The following is an 18772-nucleotide window of genomic DNA, read 5'->3' on the forward strand; positions in this document are numbered from 1 at the left end:
GATGCAAGACTCTGGCGTTTTTTTGTCCAGCCAGTTCATTTTATGTTCCTCTTTTCCTGTTGCCATCAACTTTCCCCAGTATTGTCGTCTTTCCCAGTGAGTTTTCTTATTATATGCCCAAAGTATGTTAACCAAAAAAGCTTTAATTACCTAGAGAAACATGTTCGATTAGCAGGGTCAGAGATGGGACTGGTCACTTCCCTCCACCAATTCGCAGTGAGCATTCCTCTTCAAGGTCTAGCACAGTTTGAATGCGTGTCTGGCGGTTTCATAAAGGGGATTCCTCCCTCCTGGGCGCGAAAATGGAACTCTGACCAGAAAACATGTAATTGGTCCGCGAGCTGACTAGAACTTTGAAAGTGAAGGCTCGCGTGTTAAACTAAGGATGCGTCATTTCATTTACTTGCATTGTAACAGATTGTGTGCGTGTGATATTCTATTGCTACCTTATGCTACTTTTCATTGTATTTTTGTGTTATAGTCACATCTGGATATATCTGCTCGTCAGTGGCCGTAATAAAGCTTTAGTTAGAGCTGACTAGAACTTTAAAGTGAAGGCTTGCACGTGTGAATGGATCGTCACAGATCTGATGTGGCAAACCGAGCTCACATTTCCGTGGAAGTCGCCGGTTCACCCATGAAACGGCAGGCATGCGAGGTCCGATCCACCACGTAGAGCAAAGAGGCACGTATGTGGATCACCCGGAGGGGCTTTTGTTCACCAGCGAGCAGGCATACCCACAGCAACACAGGTCCGGACGTGAACAGGCCGGTCCACTAGACGCGCGGCCAGGGGGCGGTCCGCCACAACAGCGGAACTGTTGCGTAATTTATTTATTTATTTATTTATTTTTATTTAACTTATATGCCGCCCACAGTACCCAAAGGTCTCTGAGCTATCCCCGTTCTTTTTACACCCTTGGGGGGGGGGGAGGTCAGCGATGCCATCCCTATCTCTCCATTTCTTTGAAGGGAAAAAAAGCGTGCCCCCTTGGCGACCAGGCGTCGCAGACACGCGTCCCCCCCATGCACACGACAAAGATACACGGAGGCCGAATTTTGCGCTGGGCAGGTATGGGTCGCCCGCTCGCCGGTGAGCAGTGGCCGTGCGCTGCACACGCGAATGGCATTTCCTTCTCCCGCTCCCTCCCTCTTTCCCTCCCTCTCTTCCTGGCCCCCAAGCCTCCTTTTCTTCCTCCGCCTCCCCGAAGCCCCAGGGCTGGTAGGTTGGAAGAGCGGGCGGGCGGTGGCGTGGGGCTGGTAGTTGCGGCCAGCCGGGCTCCTGAGGGAGGCGGCGAGCCCCGCCGGCCGCCTTTCCCGGCCTCTTGTCAATGCGCTCTTTCTCTCTCTCTCTCTGCAGCTCTCTCCCCCACCACCACCACCACCACCACCTCGGCGCGCGCGCGCGCCATCCCCCGCTTTCCCTCTCCTGCACTTGAAATGACGGAATCCCCGGTCTGTTGCCTCCTGTTTAATGCCGTTGCCTGGACCACCGTGGCTCGATTCCAAGTCCGAGGGACTTTTCGGCCGGCGGGCGGGCGGGAGGCGCGGGGGGGGGAGAGAGGGGGGCGGCGTCGGCAGCGGCGCAGCACCGCTCCAGCAGCAGGAGCAGGAGCAGGAGCGAGCCGCGGTGGCAGCAGAAGCAGGGACGGCAGCCAAAGAACCTTGGCCGGCTGGGCTGAAGCGCGCAGCCGCCGGCCCCACGGCCAGATGTTCGGGCCTGCTCGCTGGGCCCAGGCGGCCCCCAACGCTGCCTCCTCCGACTCTCTCTCTCTCTCTGGCTGCCGCCAAGAAGCGAGAGGGGGCCACCTTCTCTCAGTTCCTCCCCGGCCTCCGTCTTGGCCCGCCCGCTCCTCTCTTTTTTTTCTCCTCAGGTTTGTTTACAGGCGTTCCCAGGAGAGGCTGAGAACCAAACTTTTATTTTAGGGATTGGCGATGACGAGCCCAGGTTACCAGGAGCGTTGGGACAGAAAACAACCCTATTTTTAGGCGGGCTGTTGTTTCAGCGGCGGGGCTCGAGCCCTCTCACCTCCCGCCCTTTTCTCCCCCACTTCCCAGATGCCAGGCAGCTACTTCTGACTGCCATCGCCATTGAAACAACACCACACCTCGGGCCGGCCAAGGCTGGCGCCCCCGGCAGCTGCGGTGTGGTGGGGAAAGAAAAAAAAAAAAACACAACCAAGCGCAGCCGAAACCTCCACACATCCCTTGTTCAGGAGACAATTAATTTTAATTGAATTTGGCGTTTCCAGGACACCAACCCACCGCCGTTTCCAAACCCAAAGGCAGCCCTCGGAAAGTCAGGTGGACTTTCAGTGACCTCTCTCATGCAGGACAGCCAAACCCTCCTCCTAGGGCTCTCTCTTCTTCAGGCATCACACTGGGCAGAAATGTTCTCCACCCTCCAAAATAGGTTCACCAGCTGCCAGTTGTCAATGGATGAGGAGACCAATATCATCATCATCTTAGAACTGCAGAGATGGAAGGGACTCTGTAGATCAAAAAAATAGGTCAGCCAGCTATGCCTGTCTAATAGGATTCAGGACATGTATTTCTTCTCCTAAAGCAGGTGCTCTGCAAAACTTGGGGAGCTCAACACAAGGTGCATGTGCCAAGCTCTCTTGTCAGCTAAACCTGTGGTTCTTAACCTTTGTTACTCGGATGTTTTTGAACTGCAACTCCCAGAAACCCCAGCCAGCGCAGTTGGTGGTGAAGGCTTCTGGGAGTTGCAGTCCAAAACTCCTGAGTGACCCAAGGTTAAGAACCAGTGAGCTAAACAATGAAGTACACGTTTATGGGTTCAAATCTTTATGCAGCATAAACGCTTTGTTGTTTAGTCATTAGTCGTGTCCAACCCCATGGATCAGAGCACGCCAGGCCCCCTTCTCTTCCACTGCCTCCTGGACTTGGGTCAAATTCATGTTGTTCTCCTTGCAGTCCAGGGGACTCTCAAGAGTCTCCTCCAGTACCACAATTCAAAAGCATCAATTTTTTGGTGGCCAGCCTTCTTTATGGTCCAGCTCTCACTACAGTACTGGAAAAACCATAGTTTTGATTATGCAAGGTGATGTCTCTGCTGTTTAAGGTGCTGTCTAGGTTTGCATCGCTTTCCTCCCAAGAAGCAGGTGTCTTTTAATTTCGTGGCTGCTGTCACCATCTTGCAGTGATCATGGAGCCCAAGAAAGTAAAATCTGCCACGGCCTCCATATCTTCCCCTTCTGTTTGCCATGAGGTGATGGGACCAGTGGCCATGATCTTAGTTTTTTTTTTATGTTGAGCTTCAGACCATTTTTTTTGCTCTCCTCTTTCACCCTCATTAAAAGGTTCTTTAATTCTTCCTCACTTTCTGCCATCAGAGTTAAAAACTCTACAAAATGGGAAAAAATATGGAGCACCCAAGTGGAAATTTATATAATGTGGCTTTGCTCCCCCCCCCATGTTTTGCCTTCTTTGATATGTCTCAAATGTATTGTTTGATATGACTTACAGTACATGGATAGTAAGGCACATCATGTATACTCAGTAGGGTATAGTGGATAGAGTGATAGACTAGGATTTAGGAGACCTGGGTTCAGATCCCTGCTCAGCAATGGAAACTCACTGATGGGGTGGAACTGTTAAAACCACTCTTTAAATATCTAATTTCCCTTGAAAACCCATTAGAGTTGTTATAATTTTGTTCTCATGTGACAATACCATAACACATGATCTGTCAAGAACTCTGATTAGAAGGATAAGAACTTGAAATTGGTAAAACTAACCCTCTTCACAGATGGTTATAAGATGTGCTGAGGCCCTAAACTATGTTATGTTTAGGATAACTCATATTACCAAAAATGTGTAGTACCTTGACAGAAAAAGAAATACAGGTTTTTCCTTTTCAGTTTATAATTCTTTGTATATGGTAGTTTATTTCAGCTTCTGTGTAAAGTCAGCATAGAATTATAAAATATCTGGTCTGAAATTTCTGCTCATCTATGATGTTCAAAGAAGAGAGTTTATTCCTGCCTGTATGCCTTTATTTGTCAGCACAGTTATTCATTCCATATAGTACATGTTTTTAGTTATGAACACTGCAATGAATTTCATTAGCTTAATACTTGATTTGCTGAAGAAGCATGCTGTGAGGACAAAAATCGAAAAAATGAATGGGTAGGGCTACAGTCTTAAACACACTTATGGGGCTTTGAGGGTAAGCTCACTTGAACACAGTGGGAATTACCTTTGAATAAACATGTACAGATTTGTGCTGCAAATGAATGAGCAAAGATGCTTAGGATCAGTCTGTACTTTAACAGAGTAGTTTAAGATAAAGAAGAAGATAACCATGGGAAGGATCTATTTCCTTGTTCTGTTTACTAGGAAGTGGGAATGACTGCTAGCCTTCTGGAGTGTGGAGTAGGTAGATAGAGGAAGGGAAAAAGATCTATGGTCCTACTAAGTTGGAGCTGGATTTCAGCCAAGGGCTTAAACCAGTCAATAGTCCCAACCAGAGCAGATTCACAGAGTCAGTTATTGATGGCAAGCCAACCCATGTACATTCCATTGATCAAACACCTACGTTTCTTTAGAACTGCCTATCGGATTCAGGCCAATATCTTTTGGTATGAATTCTTGAAGGCTTTCGCGGCCGAGATCTGATGGTTGTTGTGGGTGTTTTTGGCTCTTTGGTCATGTTCTGAAGGCTGTTCTTCCTGACGTTTCGCCAGTCTCTGTGGCCGGCATCTTCAAAGGACTGTAGTAGGACAGAGCATGGAATGAGTTCCTACTCCTGTCCTCTGAAGATGCCGCCCACAGAGACTGGCAAAACGTCAGGAAGAACAACCTTCAGAACACAGCCAAAGAGCCTGAAAAACCCACAACAACCATCTTTCGGTATACTAAAAATATTACCCCAAAACTACTGGGGCAATATTTTTATTAACTATTCCCTTGCTTGCTGTCTTTCTTTTTTTACATCAACACTGCATGCAGATTTACTCAGAATTCCCAATAATTTCCACTGAGTTGAAATCCAGATTTAGTCATAGTTGGATGACTCAGTGAAAGCAGTGGACTAATTCAAAGTTCTACGTTTTAGCCATCCAGCTTTAGTGTCTTTCTTGATAAAACATATTCCCCCCGAAAAAGTGATTGCTGAGTATCAATATGGGTCAGTTTGGATGGGCATAGCACAGATGACTGCTATTCTCTTTACTATTGGGTTGGATCTTAGAAAATTTTACCTTATCTGCCAGTTGTTTCCTATGGTATATGTTGGTTCCTATGATGGTGCCAAGAGGTTTACATTTTGAACAGTTATTGAGAAAAGATAGGTTCCCAAAGTTGTATATATGGACCCCAGGGGTCAGTTTCTGACTTACAGGGGGTCCTTGTCAGAGAGGAAAAAAATTGGGATGCAAGTTTAGACTTGTATCAAAGCTTTCAGGAGACGGGGGGGGGGGGGGTCTACAGAAAACAAATAAGTCGGCAAGTGGTCTATGGGGCAAAAAAAAGTTTGGGAACCTGGTTCCAAGAACATATTGAAGGGTAGAAATCTCTGAGGCAGTAAATGTTATAATAAGATGAAATAAGAAATTTAACTACAGATTCAAATAATTTGGTACAACAGAAGTATGCTTTTAAAAATGATTCAAAATTAACAAGATGGTCAGTTTTCTTGGATTAATGGTGATGGAAGTGTTGGAGTATTTACAATCTTGCATGCAGCCTCTAGTAGGTGTGGCTGGAAGGGACTTTTGTGGGCTGGCCTGACTGTAAATCTATCCAGTACTAACCAATAGTTTCCTCCTGCTTCTGAATTCGAAGAGAGTCCAATCTCTCTGCTCTGCGTTTTTCCTCTCTAGAGTCTGTTGAAGCCTGTTGGAAGCAGCCATGCTGTTAGTTTGCTGTTTGATCTGTTCATCTCTAAGTAAATGAAACATTTTTATTCTTTCTACTATTAATGCCTCAGAAGGAGTTATTGTGACTGTAAGGGCCAGTTAATGAGAAAAGGGGTGGGCTCCTTTAGGGGATTTGAAACTATTATGCTCTGTGAATTCTACTGTGCATCTAGAGAAATTTAAGAAAACAAAATTCTGCAACAGGAAGAATTACTGAGAGGATAACTGATACAAAACCTAATACTGCTCACATCAGTTTCCTGGGACTATGCCGGCAATGCTATCTTGGTTTTTGTATTTTATACAATTGTTTCCTGCACTGTGGAATATGAGGAATATTTCTTTAAAAAAGGAAAGAATTAGCTGCTTTCCCATCAATCTAATTAAACCTAAGAAAGTATAGCTAAAAATACAAAACAAAGCAAAACAACCTTAACTGGAAAAAAAACACTTTAAAATCATTGCATTCCTTTTCACTAACAATGCTATCCTCTTTGGAGTTTGGTAGCAAAAGAAACCCCAAAGCTGTGATGGGTGATTTGGACGGCTTGAAACAGACAGATGCTGGCATATTGGTAGATCAGAAAGGACCAACTAATAGAACTTTGTTCAACATTCTTTCTTACTATTGCTGTTTGATGACCTTCCTAGTTTTCTGTCTTGCAACTAATTTATACAAATATATTGTGTCATACTATTTTTTGTTTTAATTTGCATCTCAGATTCACATGCCTTACTATCAGTTTCCATTTAGTTTGTCATAGTTCATGTTCCATTACATTTTCTTAATCTGGATAAGATTTCTACTCTTTAAAGTCACATTGACTCTCCCATTAAACTATGTTAGTGTTCATTGGGAATTGTTTGTGCCCTCTAAAAGCATACAGTGGTGCCTCGCATAGTGATCGCTCCGTATAGCGATGAAATTGCTTTGCGATGGACTTTTTTCCATCGCAAGAGCGATCACTTTGCAATGGTCCTATGGGGAAAATTCACTTTGTGATGATTGCGGGGAAGCGATCACTGCAAAGCCCCCATTTTCGCACAGCTGATCGGTGGTTTCAAAATGGCCACTGGAAAAACAAAATGGCCACGCTGTTTTGCCTTGCTTTAGAGGCACCGAAAATGGCCACCCCTATGGAGGATCTTTGCTTTAAGGTTAGTTTTAAGCCCATAGGAACGCATTGAAGGGGTTTCAATGCATTTCTATGGGCTTTTAAAAATCGCTTAGCGATGAAATCACTTAGCAGTGATTTTTGCTGCACGGATTAACATCGCTAAGCGAGGCACCACTGTATATACATTTTCAGTGAGCATCCGTTATTCTAGTTTCAGTGAGCATCTGTTATTCTAGTTTCAAACATTCTCTTCCTTAAGAGATTTGATACTACAAACGATATTTTTGTTTCTTTTTGTATAATACATAATCTTATGCTTTATTTTTTATTTTTTTAAAAAATCCACTTTTCAAATTCAAGATGCCTCTATTCAAGGCAAATTTCCAGTCACACTTAAATTAAATGCAGTCACTTGATATGGTTTACAACATATTTAAAGATGTTTATAATGTGTCCTGAGAATGACATCAAGAGTGCTTCTATTTTTCTAAGTATCAATAAGTCTTAAGGCCCAATTATCAATAATACTGGACACCTTTGAAGAAGGTGCTTAGCTCTGCCACAGTGCACTCCTAGATATAAACCACCTGGGAGCTGGGAGGTAGCCTCACTGAAGCAAGGTTGCAGTGGTTTTGAGTAACAATGGGTAGGTTTTTATGCAGCATTTCTTTTAGGACATAATTGTTTATTATGTGTGAAAGTGATGTCTTTTTATAGACGTTTAAATTAATGTTTACCATAATTATTTCAAGCAACATAAAAGTCACAGTTTTAAAAAATCTGTGTTTTTGGTTTACTTTTACTTCTGTTTGTAACATAAACATCACCAGGTCACTGTTAGATCCAGACTTAGCCATACTTGGAATGGATGCGTGGAAATCAAAATCAGTTGGAATTTATCATTATTAACTTCCAACGTTGGTTTCAAAGATTTTCCTCTAAATGTGATGAAGAATGCAATCCTAACTAGTGAAGATGGCAGAGGGACAGCTGAGCTGGCATGAGGCCGGCTGAAGTTGTGTTGAAGCCAAACATAAAGGTGCTGGAAATTATTTAAGACTACTCTCAGCCTGACCTAACGTTGTGCTGACATAGTGACAATGAGCTTAGAGGAGTTTGGATTTGATGTGACTGAGCTCCTCCCCTTGTCTTCCCTTTCTTGACCCTCTTTTTGGTTCTTCTGCCAATAGGACTTAGCTAACAGAGCCTTCTCTGAAACCAGCCAGCAGAAGGGAATTCTGCTGCTATAAAACCAGTGTGTATGTGGGGGATATAAACGCATTTCTGTTGGCATAAGGGAATTTCTACTGTCAGGAGAAGATTTTGCCTATTTCAAACTCCCTGTTCCTAACTCCCTCTTTGAGTTAGGAGAACTCTGTTTTCTGGGATCCAATCCACAATTCTGTTGGTAAGCAGGTAATATTAGGTAACATTGCATTATTAGAAGGAACTTCTGCCCACAATAGTTCAGTTCTGTACACGTTTCCTTTAATTTTTCAATGTATTATTCTTTATGTTGGTATTATATATGTGTGTATATACGTGTTATATATGTTGTACGTATGTATATATGTATGCATGTATGTATATGTATATATATCTATATGTATATGTGTACTGTATGTATATACACACACACAACACTTTTTTCATGTTTTGTAAAAGCTGCTCCTTAATAGCTCAGTGTATTAGGTGTCTGACTGCAGAGCCAGAGGTTGAGAGTTCGATTTCTCACTGTGTGTTGCATGGGAAGAGCCAGCCTATGTAGCCTTGGGCAAGCTGCACAGTCCTAGGGCACCCCAAGATGAAGGAATGAGTAAACACTTCTCGGTACTGTTACTTAGAAGACCTTGAAAAGGATCGTCATACGTTAGAAATTGACTTGACAGCATGTAATTGTTATTTATAATTTACTTTAAAAGCCAGAGTTAGTTATCTCCCAGAAAAATCCCTAGGGAAATATTACTTATTTTTCTAATATACTTTTTTCCCCACTTGAAAGTGAAATATTGCTTTCTCTTTAAATTTACTGTTCTTTTGAATGGCAGCTTAGCATAGATTCCATATGCCTGCTCAAGAATTGCCTCCTTTGTTTGTACTATTGCATATCATCGTGATTCCTTTCACTATCACAGTTATTCCTTAAGGTTTTATCATTGCTCACCCCAATGCCTCCATCAGACTATTAGTCCCCCATCTCTCTTTCATTAACTTTCCATTTAAATGTGCTATCAGTTTTCCTTTAATACATAACCTTCCATTGTGTAATACTGAATTCCAGTGCACTGGCTTATTTCCCTAGTGGATCCAAATCCTTCCACAGTCTGGAGCATTCCTGAAATTTATCAACCATCCCCATCCTAGTATGATGTCATTGGTGTGTCTGGATCAGTAATTCAGTGGATAAGTTTTTAAAAGAGCATTTCTCAGCATTCAACCTTGAGGGGGTCCCCCTCTCCATCTGCCAGCTCCATGTGTACTTAAATTACACACATACACACATACATATACTAACCTTTTATTGTTATAGGGTTTTCCAACTGTTTTGCCTAGTCTCAGCTTTCAATCATTCCTTTTTAAGCACCCGTCTTTTATAAAGACTTTCTTGAAATGGTGGACTGACTGAAAGGGGTTTCCCTCTCACTGCTCTAATGAGGTGGTTTCCTCTACCAGGATTGTTTTCTGTGGGTTTAGTGTGGTATAGTGGTTACCCTAGAATGGAAGACTGACTTGGGTTCATGTGCACAAAGAGCTGTGAAATTCACTGAGTTACTTTGGGCCAGCCGCTCTCTCCTTCAGTCTGACATACCTCACAAGGCTGTTGTTATGAGAATGATGGTGTGGGGATGCACATTGCTTGAGCTCGTTGAAGGAAGGGAAAGATACAGATGCAACAAATACCAACCAAGGCGAAGGTCGGCACCCACCATTAGCCTTCCTCTCCCAAAGCAGCCAGTAGACATCAACATTTTTAAGTACATGGAATTTCAACAAAACAAGTATATATATGTCTCAGGATATAGCACGTAATAATGCTAACCTTGAGTGACAATTCACTAAATGACAAATCTACATGGTAATACTGAGGTTGCCAAATTACCTGAACATGCATTATCTACTCTTGTATTTGGGCCTGAATTGTATTTCTTATGTACAGTTTTAAAGGTACTATTTGAAATGTTTTGTAGCTGTTTTTGATGTGATTTGGGGGACTAACTCAGATAAAATGTGACTGACTGACTTGCAAAGGAATGCATTGCATTGTATGTCTTAACAATGTCAGGAAATTACGAATCATCCTGGCATCAATGACCCATTACTTACCATTACTAAAATTAAGAGCAATAATTGCAAAACACTCAAAATTCAAACCAAATAATTAATGAATCAACTAATACTTAAACAGATAAGTATTTGACAGACTCTTAAAGTGAATACCTAAGCTGTCAAAAAGATTTGCCTGGAAAGTGGTCTTCTGCTGAGAGCATAAGGCTTCCTAGCCCTGTTTATACATTCAGCTGATTCTTGCCAGTTTATGACAGGTAAGCTTTCCTGATGCAACCAATGCACAAAGATGCACACTTTTCAGAGGAACCCTTATTCTTTCCTAGGCCTTTGACATACATTTGGTGCACAGTAATCCAGTCCATCATGTGAAAGGCTGGACTGGAGGAATCCCAAACTGGTATTAAGATTGCCGGAAGAAATAGCAACAACCTCCGATATGCAGATGATACCACTCTGATGGCAGAAAGTGAGGAGGAATTAAGGAACCTTGTAATGAGGGTGAAAGAGGAGAGTGCAAAAAATGGTCTGAAGCTCAACATCAAAAAAACTAAGATCATGGCCACTGGTCCCATCACCTCCTGGGAAATAGAAGGGGAAGATATGGAGGCAGTAACAGATTTTACTTTCTTGGGGTCCATGATCACTGCAGATGGAGACAGCAGCCATGAAATTAAAAGACGCCTGCTTCTTGGGAGGAAAGCGATGACAAACCTTAACAGCATCTTAAAAAGCAGATATATCACTTTGTCAACAAAAGTCTGCATAGTCAAAGCTATGGTTTTCCCTGTAGTGATGTATGGATGTGAGAGCTGGACCATAAAGAAAGCTGACCACCGAAGAATTGATACTTTTGAATTGTGGTACTGGAGGAGACTCTTGAGAGTCCCCTGGACTGCAAGGAGAACAAACTATCAATTCTAAAGGAAATCAACCCTGAGTGCTCACTGGAAGTACAGATCCTAAAGCTGGGGCTCCAATACTTTGGCCATCTCATGAGAAGAGAAGACTCCTTGGAAAGAATCTTCATGTTAGGAAAGTATGAGGGCAAGAGGAGAAGGGGACGACAGAGGATGAGATGGTTGGACAGTGTCATCAAAGCAACCAACATGAATTTGACACAACTCCGGGAGGCAGTGGAAGATAGGAGGGCCTGGCGTGCTCTGGTCCATGGGGTCACGAAGAGTCGGACATGACTAAGCGACTAAACGACAAATCCATATGCATTTCCAGTCATGATGGTCACACAGACTTTTAATTTAAAATTTTTTTATTTTACTTTAAAAGGAAGTTCTCCCTCTTATGTAGGGCTACTTCCCCCTCACAGTTTATATTCTTCAGTCACTGAACTACTGCAGCTCACTGACAGGTAAAAGGCTGCAGGTTAACCTTGTTGTGTGTGTCACTCTCTTTTCTCTCCCCTGCAAGGCTATTGCTTCTCATCACCGTCATAAGAACCATCAGCCAAGGAAACACTGCATTGTACCAATTTATCCACATGGAATCATGGACCACACACACTGTTTGCTCTTTTAAGTTACTGCTCTAAAGGTCAAAGATCAGATGGGCACAAGCTAATCTTTCAGCTAATTTTAGACCATTTGAAGGGAATTGTTGGCACCTTCAGCCTTAAAAGCAGGTATCCTGCATTTTTACCTTACCTGGTAGAAATAAAGGCAATTGAGTACATCAGGGGTGTGCAATTAATTTCTATAGGGGGGCCACATGAAAAATCTGAACTGTGTTTGGGGGCCGAACCAACTTTACTTAAAAATAAAATGAAACAGTGACGTTATGATTGTTTTTATTTTAAACTTGTTAATCTTCACAAATACTAAAGAGGTTTTTTTGAGGTATGTTAAAGATAAGCAACTGATCAACTTTAGACAAAAAGCTATAAATGGTTTTGATGTTCAACTTGTTCAGTGAGAGAAATCCGGTTTGTCTTGAGCTTGAACAAGTGCTTGAACACCAGACTGGAGCGTCGACCGGCGGGCTGTACAGGAGCGTCTCGCGGGCCGTATGTGTCCCTCGGGCTGCACTTTGCCCAGGTCTGGAGTACATGAATAAAAACACATAACTAAGACACAGTGGCCAAAATCTTATTAGTTACATCCACCAGCATCATAAATCTCTTGTGATTTTTCACCACAGAACTAAAGATAAGCATTTGGTGCTGCACACCAAAGCAACTGCAAAAGTTACTATGCTATTAAAACACAAACTACTTATTGAATTAAAACAACAAAGAGATGAAAAGCAAATTGAAATTGTGGAGCCCTTTGGAGCTTTACCTCTTCTGCCTTCTCTGTCCCCAAGTTTGCTCTGTGCACCTTCCTGTTGTAGCAGCAACTTTGGCAAAAGTAGCAAATTTGGGGGTGAGGGGGGGTAGAAAGGGCTTTCTTCCCTTCCCGTTTGTTACTTTGGGTGAATTGCAATGTGCTTCCTCTAACGGTGCTAATGAAAAAGGCAGATGGTTTGGAGTTCAAAGAAGAACTGCAGGAATCCTGCACCTGTTTAAGCTAGGCTGGGTGTTAGGAGCTATGGTTGGGCAAGGCTTGGACATTATTTGGTAACAAATAATGATGCTCTCTGTAGTGCTTTGCCCAATAGGCAAGTTCACAAGTTTGTTTATAACCTTAATGCCAACATGCTGGGGTGTGGAGCAAGTAATTTTCCTGATTAATTCCCAACCATTATTTTGAGGAGCCCTTTGGGGGGAATTTTGACAATACTCCAAATACCAGCACTGCTGATGATAATGTTAATGTAGTATGGATGTTAAAGTAGTAGGCATCACATCTACCATTTTCCCCAACCTTTCCCAGTGTCACCTTGAGGTCATTGTTCCCTGACATGAGAAAAGGAAATTATTGTAGAGCATGGCAGCTGTGGTCCACCACAGCACATTTTCTAGACAAAACAGCTATACAAAGCAGGATGGTACTAAATATAGAAGTGAAAGCTATGGTGTTGGTTTGAAAGTATCTCTTATGTAGGACATGACTTCAGGAAGATGGAAATGTGTCCACTTACCTTCTGTATCATCTCATGCTTCTTTCCATTTGGCTCTCTTTGGAGCCTTAGCAATTCTCTTCACTGGCCGGGCACCCCCTGCCTCCCCCTCAGTGCCAGTTTTTCCATTAGGCAGAATTAGATGGTTGCCTCAGGTAGCTGAGCTTGATTGCTAAGCCCTCACATTCTTTCGTTTCTTCTTCTTATTGGAGATACACTACCAGGAATGGCAAGGCACTTGCTAGATTTTTTTTTGCTTCACATAAATGTGGGAAACAATGTGTATGTGGGAAACAAACTTATGTGGCTTAGGGTACTGTGTATCTTCACCTTGCCACTCTGTCCCAGGTAGCACAATGTCTTAGCCAGCCCCTCAGTATGAGAATTCTGTGCAACGACCATTTTGAGATCCTGTTGCAAGGATTTCAAACTAATAATCTGACAATACTACTGTTATTATCCTTTAACTTGATCAGAGCAGCTCACTGAAACAATAAGAAACTCTGGATACAATCAGACAGGGACACAAGATCAGGTTCAATCATAATGAAAAAGGGTTGCTTCATTGGGTGTGACCTTTCATGTGCATACAAACTGGTCCCCATTGCTCCAGCTCAGTTAAAAAAATAAAGAACAGCCCAGCTGCTGAACTGAAAAGGTCCAGATGGGCACAAAACAGGGTTGGACTGGTTTGCGATTTTCTGTGCATTTGCTGGAAAATAGATTAAACTTGCATGCCAAAAGTGGTCCAAAACATGGGCAAAATCTCTGTCTGATTGCATCCTCTGAATTCTGCCTGTCAGTATGTGTTTGGGCCACAGGATCACACTGCCAAATGTTTAAAAAAGGTCTAAGCCTTTTGCCTATAGAAGCTGTGTGTATGTGTGCTCAGGACCATCAAGGCAGTGGAAGAAATGATGAAAGAGTATTTAGTAGTAAGAACAATGTTCTGTTTTTGTATCACCAAAATCACAAATGACTATCCAAGTTTTGTGATTTGAGGTTTCATGTCCTTGAATATACTCTGCCTACTGCTACTTATCCAAAACTTTCCTCTGGCTACTTTTGTCCCAGTCTTTAACAAAAGGCAGCACCATGGAAAGCTCAAAGCATACAAGGAAACCCAGACTGGGCAGAAACGTTTTGTATCTTCTCCAGGACCAAGGCCCCTTCCCTAAGATCCACCACTTCCTTAAGGAATAGTAGAAGGCCTTGAAGGAGACAGGCTCTGGCTTGAAGCTTGTACTTCCACCTCTTTGAAAATTCATTCCAAGATTTTTGCCTGTGCTGATGGGTGGCTGCGAGGCTATAGATCTCTGTTGTGTCTGTCAGGGAGGTTTGATTCATGTCAGGGTAGCCCAACCTCTAAAAATATGGATTCCAGAAATCTTAGTTCAAAGGGGCCTGGTTTAAAGGCCCATAATCTGATGGGCTTTACCTTCGATTGAATGCCTTATGGTTTTATTGTATGCTTAGAAAGACAAGGAAGAGCTCTAACAAAAGGAGGAGGGACAGGCTTCAAGTGAGAGGCCATCTCATTTAAGACATTCTTCTATTCCTTAAGGAAAGCATGGATCTTGGGAAAGGGGACTTGGTCCCCAATGAAATGCAAACCTCTCCCTTAACTGTTTCCGTGAGCTGTAACAGAAGGAGACATCTTGGAAAACAAAATAATTCCACCAGCTCTGCTGGGGGAAAAAAAAACTTTTATTTCTTCCTTTATCATCTTCAACTCTATTCCCTTTTGTTTCCTGTCATTTCTTGAGCTTGGAAAAGTTACTTTTGTGGACTACAACTCTTTGAGTCCTCTAGTTTCCAACATCAGTATCTCTGTTTGTAATTGCATTTCTATGGCCAGGGACTGTCTTACATAAGCTAGTGTGGGAATAAAAATAGAGAAGGAAGGAAGGAAGGAAGGAAGGAAGGAAGGAAGGAAGGAAGGAAGGAAGGAAGGAAGGAAGGAAGGAAGGAAGGAAGGAAGGAGGGAGGGAGGGAGGGAGGGAGGGAGGGAGGGAGGAAGGAAGGAGGGAGGGAGGGAGGGAGGAAGGAAGGAAGGAAGGAAGGAAGGAAGGAAGGAAGGAAGGAAGGAAGGAAGGAGGGAGGGAGGGAGGGAGGGAGGGAGGGAGGGAGGAAGGAAGGAGGGAGGGAGGGAGGGAGGGAGGAAGGAAGGAGGGAGGGAGGGAGGGAGGGAGGGAAGGAAGGAAGGAAGGAAGGAAGGGAGGGAGGGAGGGAGGGAGGAAGGAAGGAAGGAAGGAAGGAAGGAAGGAAGGAAGGAAGGAAGGAAGGAAGGAAGGAAGGAAGGAAGGAAGGGCATCTGGGGTCATTGTAGTGGAGAGTTTTGATCACCACTCACATAAAGGGTTCAGAGTAAAAGCTGAAGGAAGAGAACGAGCCCTTAGGGTCTGTGGATTTGTTCTGGTACAAATTTGATGCTCTGACTTGAATTGCCTTGGCAGGCAGGCAATTTCAAACAGCCTTGGTGATAGCAAGATGATCAGAAAAGGAATCCATGACTGTTGCAAAGCTGGCAGAAAGCTGTTCCAACAGCCATTCCAAATGTTTTAAACATTTGGCAGTGTGATGCTGTGGCCCAAGGGTCAGTGCGGTAAAGAAGTAAGGACTGAGCTGCAATCATACATATTTTGCTTCTCTGCCTTTACAGTTTGTGTGTTTGTTTGTTTTGGCAGTTGCTTAGTCACAATCCAACTCTTGCACAATGTGAATGGGACACTCATCCTCTTTCCTTGAAGCCATTGATTTAGTTGATCTGTACAGGGGCAATTGCTGAAGTGTCTCCTGGCAGTCAGTGGTTTGGCTGAGCTATTTGAAAACAAAACTAAAATAAAAGCCAAGCAGTCTTGGTCCAACAAATATATTGAGCTGCTCAGCTGACTGTCCCTTTAGCTAGGGAAGTCCACCACTTCTCTCCATGTCTACCACATTTTAAGATATATATTTAATCAAAATTATGCCACAATTCCCCAGTACCAATGGCATTCAATGGATGACCATCAGCAATAGAATACAAAATGAAATGAATGAAATTAAAAAGAAAATAAACAAAAACCCAGTCAAAGCACAACAGCAAACAAGTTTAAAATATACAATTAAAATTAAGAAACAAATGAATTAACAACTATTTTGGTAACTGACAAGCCACCATTCAAAAGCCTTTGAAAGTGGAAGGACACTAACAGCTTCCTTTAGTAGTAGATTTCTGGAAACAGCCACCAAGAAGGACTTCTTTCACATTCTCCCCTCCATGTCACTATGTCTCTGAGAGCAGCCAGGCAGAAAGGAGGGCCTCTCCCTATGATCCCAATGTGCAGGGAAGCTCATCTGGGAAAATGAGGATATTCAGTAGCCTGGTCTCAAACTGGAAAGTGCTTTAAAGCAGCCAACCAGCACTGTGGATTGTGTCTGGAAAAACTATTCAATAGCCATTAGGATACTGTAACAAGAGAGTAGCATGAGTACTATAACTGTCCCAGTCAGTAGCTGGGCTGCAATATTCTGGATGAGGGTAAATGCAAAGTTTTCAAAGACAGCCCACATAGGATGCATTATAGTATTCCAAATGATGTATTACCATGAATGGATGCGGTTGGTGCATGAACCTTAGGTGTGCAGTACACTTCTGGAAGCAGGGTTCCCCCCCCCCAAGTGGCTACCACAAAAAAAATTGGGCATTTCAAGCTAGAAGCAGATGTTAATGACTGGAAGAGGGAAATGCCTAACTTTCATAAGCAGAGAGATGGAGCTGAGTGCCCCCAGAGAACTGGTGGTACTAAACTCATGTAGCTCTTAAACAGTGTAAGTGACAAGGTGGAACTCTGAGTGGTCGTGCAAGGTTGTATTTTGATGAAGTGAGCACTCCTGTACATCTCTGGGTGGGGTGCGTCTGTGAGATCATTTCTGGGAATCTCTGTCTGTGATAGTTTCAGTTCTTAGAAATAGGGGTCAGTTTTCCATTCCCATCCCACTAATGTCCCCAAGTCTCCAATAGTGAATGATGGACTACAGCAGTGGTTCCCAACCTTGGTTTTCTTGGACTGCAATTCCCAGAAGCCTTCACTACCAGCTGTGCTGGCTGAGTTTTCTGGGAATTGCAGTCTAAGAACATCTGGTTTGCCTGGGAACCACTGGATTAAAGGGTTGTGCTTTTTTCCTTTTCTTTTTTTTTTTAATGCAAGGGATGTGTTACGTTAGAAAGTATCATTATGTGATTATGGATTGTGTAGCTGAAATTGGGCCCAATCCAATTTCATGTTTAAGAACACTGATTCAAAAGCCTAATGATGCACTCCTATGCATGCATATTTTGAAGTTGTCCTATTGTATTGAATAAGATTGACTCCCAGTTAAACATATGCAGAAGGCTGCAGCTAGTAATTAACATCACTTTTCAAAAAACTTTAGAAAAGTTTTAAGACAGCTGATGCCTATTTTAATTCATTTCTTGGTTTGCAACGCCCCCTTCTGGGATACAGTTGGTAAAACAAGAAAGCATGAAGATTAGAAAACGTGAAAGTTAGAGTACATAGTGATATAAGGATTGCTTCACACATATGAGTGTAGAGAGGAAAACCACAAATCATCATTTTGGGAAATTACGTGCTTATTTTGCTACTACATGTATCTGGCAATCACAGAATAGTTTTCATAGTTTTTTACCGTTAGAGTGAAGTGTCTCCCTCCGACAGCAGATTTTGAGTCTCATGAAAGGACAGTCAATTATTAGTTAATTTATTTATTGGTGGTGGATTTATTTCTCCACTTGTTATTATCAGAGAGAAGAGGAACTTTCAGGATTTTCTTCCTCAAATGCTAGATTATATAGATTCCCTTTCATTTTGATATAGACACTAGGCCCTTTAAACTGTGCAGCACAAATATTACACATGAAATGGTCCTGAGTTCTCATGTGCTATCCAAGAAGTGATTTCAACTTTGCTCTTTTTCTTGCACTTTCCTTGTTACCTACCACTGAATAGCCTGGAACCCAGCTGCAAGTCATTTGCACCTGCTCCTGTTCTCTCTCCCTGCCTGCGTGTTGCGTGGTTTGTGATCACTTGCATTTGTGTGTGTGTGTGTGCACCTATGTGCACATGCAATATCGTTTGTTGAACTAAATTCTGATAACTGCCCAAAGATGAAGATCTTAATTTTCTGCAGTGGTCTTCTGTACAATGAAAATTTAGAACCAGAAAGCATAATTACCAATTCAAGTAATTCTGGAAATTTACAGTAAGTAAGTAACAACTTACCATAATATAATGGTAAATGTTACATATTACATATTTTTCATTTTTCCGATAACAAACTTTTTATAACTTAATAAAGCATTGTACTTTGGTATAAAATATGGTAAAGACATGTCTATTATACAGTTATTTGTACACATGCATTTAGTTCAGAGGTGTATTTGGCATGTCCTGGAGGGTACCCTAGTGGAATGGCCGATGCCGAATT

The 18772-nt window shown here is 42.6% G+C and overlaps 2 long non-coding RNA genes across 2 annotated transcripts in view; both read left to right on the forward strand.

Moving 5' to 3' along the window:
* Positions 1-18772, forward strand: part of LOC144589239 (uncharacterized) — a 701357-nt gene that overhangs the window by 669103 nt on the left and 13482 nt on the right. The gene's annotated exons all lie outside the window — the stretch shown is intronic.
* Positions 1580-10718, forward strand: LOC144589242 (uncharacterized). The gene is made up of 2 exons (XR_013545267.1): positions 1580-1874; positions 5847-10718. It is a non-coding gene; the product is annotated as an uncharacterized LOC144589242 (long non-coding RNA).

This window comes from Pogona vitticeps, chromosome 4 (genome assembly GCF_051106095.1).
Source record: "Pogona vitticeps strain Pit_001003342236 chromosome 4, PviZW2.1, whole genome shotgun sequence".
Classification (NCBI taxonomy): Eukaryota; Metazoa; Chordata; class Lepidosauria; order Squamata; family Agamidae; genus Pogona; species Pogona vitticeps.